At 46.0% G+C, this 5,031-nt stretch overlaps 1 pseudogene; it reads left to right on the plus strand.

Moving 5' to 3' along the window:
• The first annotated feature begins 2,874 nt into the window (after window positions 1–2,874).
• Window positions 2,875–4,735, plus strand: LOC130842604 (glycylpeptide N-tetradecanoyltransferase 1-like; annotated as a pseudogene).
• Window positions 4,736–5,031: the final 296 nt, after the last annotated feature.

Here is a 5,031-nt window from a genome sequence, read left to right on the forward strand (position 1 = left end):
CAGATGCCAAGAAGGACTGCTGTTTCAAGGGAAGGATTCGGGAGGGGGGTGTACCCCTAGGGTATCCTTGGCCTTCAGAGACTGCAGCAGGCAAGACCACCCAGACACCGCAGAGGAGAACACAGGTGGAGGCCCTGCATATCGACCCTGGAAGGTGCACCTGCATCTCTCCCACAGGCCAGAGGAGGCACCAGAAGGCAATTCTTGGAACTCATAGGGTAGTGCTTCCGGGAATGTCTGCCAGCGCTAGGTTTACATGGAGGATGGTTTTCTTTTCAGGATGATATGAACACTAAGCCTTGTTCTCTAAGTCAGGCCCCAGATACTCAATCTTCCTGAACTCTGTAAGGTGCACAGGACAAAAAGGATTTCACCTAATAAGTATCAGTCACTTGAAACAGTTCTTCATTCAACAAAAATATAAGGTGTGTACACTGTGTGCCAGGTAGACCCTACACTCACAGGAAGAGACACATGGCAGAGGCCAGGAGCCATCCTGGATGCAGTGAGAGCAACAGACTCACAGAGGGTGCCCAGGGCCTGTGGGTGCAGGGTTTCCTCCCTGAGCCAGGACAGGATGTGGAGGGGCAGCATTCAGCCTGGCTGTGGGTTACTGGGGTGCAATCCTCTCTCTCCGCAGCTTCCCTCTGCTCATCGGTCTTTTCCTTGACCTCACAGAGCACACAATTTAGAGCATGCTTTCTGGCCTGCGCCTCGTCCTGGCTCTGGTCGATGATGGCCATGATCTGCTGCAGGACGGCGCCCATGTCAGAGACCGGAGGGGGCCCGGGCACGCGGCGCAGGGCGGGAGACTGCTGCGCGAGCGCGGCGGGCGCTGCAGGGCAGGGTGTTCACGCGCTGCGGGGCGAGTCGAGCGCTTAACCAGGAGCAGCGGAGCCTAGAGAGCTCGCGCGGACTTCATAGCCAACTGCCGCCGGCTGAGCGTCGCGCGCATGGGCGCGTGCCCTCAATCAATTCTTAACCATTATGTTCTAGTGCCTCTCTCTACAAAAATCCTGGATGGATGGTTGAATTAAGATCCTTTAAATCCTGTTAAAGGAATCTTGAGACTATTCCTTTTGTTTCTTTTAAATAAACTATTTTAGAATAACTTTAGATTTACATAGAAGTTGCAAAGATAGTGCCAAAAAATCACCCAGTTTCCCCTTATGTTAGCATGTTACATAACTGTGGCCCTTGTGTCAAAATTAAGAAACCAATATTGTTACATTACTGTAAACTTAGCTACAGAATTTATTTGTATTATACCAGTTTTTCCACTAATGTTCTTTTTCTGTCCCAGGATTCAATCAGGCTACTGTTTTGTATTTAGTCATCATGACCCCTTAGTCCCCTCTGGTCTGTCAGTTTGTCAGTATCTTCGGTTCTCACGACCTCCACAGTTTTGAAGAGTGCTGAACAGGTATTTTTGTAGAATGCCCCTCAATTTGGGTTTGTCTGATGTTTTCCTTATAACTAGACTGGGGGTGATTGGTTTGGGGGAAGAACACCGACGAGGTGAAGTGCCCTTCTCATCTCGGTATCAGGGAGAACATGACATCCACGTGACATCACTGGTAATATGAACTTTCATCAACTTTCTAAGTTAGTGTCTACCAGAGTTCTCCAGCAGAAAGTTACTGTGTTTCCATTCCTATACACATTTCAATTCTGTACACATATTGGTTAGAAGTGAGTTATTAAGTCCAGCCCATACTCAAGGGAGGGTGTTAAGCTCCACCACCTAGAGGAAGGGATACATATATTATTTGGAATCATTCTATAAGAAAGATTTTTTTCCTTCTCTATTTATTTGTTCAATCATTTACTTACATCAGCATGGACTTGTGTGTTTCATACTTTGGGTTATTATTTGGATTATTATTGACTATTTTAAAAATATATATCCTTCCTCCAAGGTTATTGGCTTGAAAATCCAGAATTTCTTATTGTGGATTTGTTTAAAGTAGGGACTATCTGAATTAAGTTTGAGGGAGTGTATGTGTGCATGCAGATGAGGAAATTGAAATTAAGTGATGCTATGTAAGTTGACCATGTTTATATAGTATGTGATGGAATCTTATACAGGAATGGTGTCTACAGAATCCTAATAGTAGGTCTCCATCCTCTGCTTAAGCACCTCTTGTGACATGAAGCTCATTTTTTTGTTGAGTCTGCTCCACTCCTAGTGAGATTGCAGTCATCCAGGTAGTGGGATTGCAAGAGAGGAAGGGAAATGGTGGCCATGGGAAGAGCAGAATATGATAGAGCAGTTGGCAAGAAAAGGGATTTGATTAGATGAAGTGGTGACTGTGTCTAGGATGGAGCAGCTAAAAACGTGTCTCCCTGGATTTCAAGGAAGTATTGGGTTGGCCAAAAAGTTCGTTCGGGTTTTCCCCCTAGATATTGCAGAAAAACTTGAACAAACTTTTTGGCCAACCAATCGTTGTCTACCGGACTGACAAAATATATACAGAGAGAGAACTTGTAGTGACCACTTCCCCACACCCTATGCCCATCTAGCCCCTGTTCTTCTCCCCCAGTGGACAGTCTTCAGTTATTGTATTACTCCTTTGCCCATCCCCAGTACATCCGTTCTTAGATATAAACTATATTCCTTAATTCAACAAATATTTCTTGAGCACCTACTATATATGCCAGGAACTATTCTAGGTACCACAGGTGAGTTGGAAGGGCAGTTAGTGCGTGTGTGTAGGAGGTGAAGAAAGCCCTTCTATTGCTCACTTTTATTTGGATTAAGTATTTCTCATTCCTTTTATCCCTGATAAATTTTCTTAAAATATTTGAGATATAATTCACATGTCACATATCATACAATTCACCCATTTAAAGCGTATGTACAGGCAACTCAAGATGGCAGAGTAGAGTGATACATCAGTCAAGCCACAGGCACTTTCGCTGTCGCAGATGATGGAAGGGAACAGAAACAGCCATGAGCACTGCAGCGACTGTGAGAACGAAGAGGACAACAGCTACAACCGGGGTGGTTCGAATCCAGCCAGCGACACTGGAGCCAAAAAGAAGAAAAAGAAACAGAAAAGGAAGAATGAAAAAAGCCAAGGGACAGATTCAGCCCAGGATCAGCCTGTTAAGATGAACTCTTTGGCAGCAGAGAGGATCCAGGAAATACAGAAAGCCAGTGAACTTTTTTGGTGGCTCAGGGGACCTGCAGAAACCATGGAGAAGGCTAACAAGCAAAGCTACCAGTTCTGGGACATGCAGCCTGTCTCCAAACTGGGAAAAGTTGTGAACATGCACAGTCCTGTGGAGCCTGACAAGGACAGCATCTGCCAGAAGCTTCACACCGGGCCCCAGGGCTTCACGTGAGACGCCTTGGACCTGGGGGACCGTCGTGTGCTGAAAGAACTATACACCCTCCTGAATGAGAATTATGTAGAAGATGATGACAACATGTTCCAATTTAATTATTCCCCAGAATTTCTTTTGTGGGCTCTCTGGCCACCTGGCTGGCTCTGTGGGGTTTCAGTGGTCTCAAGTCAGAAACTGGTTGGATTCATCAGTGCCATCCCAGGAAACATCCGTACCTGTGACACAGAGAAGAAGATGGTAGAGATCAACTTCCTGTATGTCCACAAGAAGCTGCACTTCAAGAGGGTGGCTCCAGTTCTAATCCGTGAGATAACCCGGAGGGTTCACCTGGAGGGCATCTTCCAAGTTTTACACTGCTGGGGTGGTATGAACAAAGCGGGTTGACACCTACGGGTACTGGCATTGGTCCCTAAACCCACAGAAGCTCATTGAAATTGAAATTGAGCAGAAATATGACCATGCAACCCGCCATGAAACTCTACTGACTGCCAGAGACCCCCAAGACAGGTGGGCCGTGACCAATGGGAAAAAAGGACACTCCAGTAGTGCACCAGCTCCTCACCTGGTACCTGAAGCAGCCATGAGTTTCAGGTGGCATGAGTCACCTCACGCCAGTCATGAGCCAGAAGGAGATGAAACACTGGTTCTACCCCCAGGAGAACATCACTGACGCTTTTGTGGTGGAGAATGCAAACGGTGATGTTAGGGTGAGCTGACACAGGTTATGAAAGAATTCACAGAAATATTAGCAAGAAGAGAAAAGAGAGTTTTTATTCACTTTCCAAGAGAGGAAAGGGGCCAGATGCATAGAGTGGCATTGGCACCAAAGGGTGGCGGTTTGAGTCTTTTACTGAGTTTCAAAGGGCAAGGTGCAGGAAAAGGAGATGGGTTCATGTCTATTCTGGTCCACAGCAGTACCCGGGCTGGCTGTGTCTCTATAGGATGTGGTTTTTCAGAGAACAGACTTGTAGTCTTCAGTAATTTCCAGTCCTTGGGTGTCTAAAAGAGACTTAATAGGGGCCCTTGACAGGTGTTACACCATTTTGAATCATGTTAGGTGGGTTTACAGGTGAGGTGGCAGATTTCCTGAGTTTTTATACACTTCCGTTCACCATTATGAACCGCCAGACCCACAGGTGTCTAAAGGCTGCTTATTCTTTCTACAGCATTCATACCTAGACCCCTCTTCTAGACCTCATGAGTGACGCCCTCGTTCTTGCCTAAACAAAAGGGTTTGATGTGTTCAATGCAGTGGATCTCATGGAGAAAAAACCTTCCTGGAGAAGCTCAAGTTCAGCATAGGAAACGGCAACCTACAGCATTATCTTAACAATTGGAAGTGCCCAGCACGGAGACAGAGAAGATTGGGCTGGTGTTACAGTAACCAGTTGCCAGTGAGATTCTGGATGAAGCCACTGAGAATTCAAACCAGGAAATTGATCCCCACCACTTGTTGGCCCAATTTTCACTAACATGAGAATCCCTTGCAAGGGGAACAGAACTGAACTGGCTTTACAAACCACCACTGAACTTGATAATTGTATTGCAGTGGTATAGGCTGTGTGATGTCACCTCTGGCCATGTTTCTGGTTGCCCTTTTTTTCCAATTAATCACATCATTATGCAGCCGTGATCAAGGGAATGTAACTGCTGAAAACTAGCTCGTGATTGGCATATTAT

This window comes from Hippopotamus amphibius, chromosome X, assembly GCF_030028045.1.
Source record: "Hippopotamus amphibius kiboko isolate mHipAmp2 chromosome X, mHipAmp2.hap2, whole genome shotgun sequence".
Taxonomy (NCBI): domain Eukaryota; kingdom Metazoa; phylum Chordata; class Mammalia; order Artiodactyla; family Hippopotamidae; genus Hippopotamus; species Hippopotamus amphibius.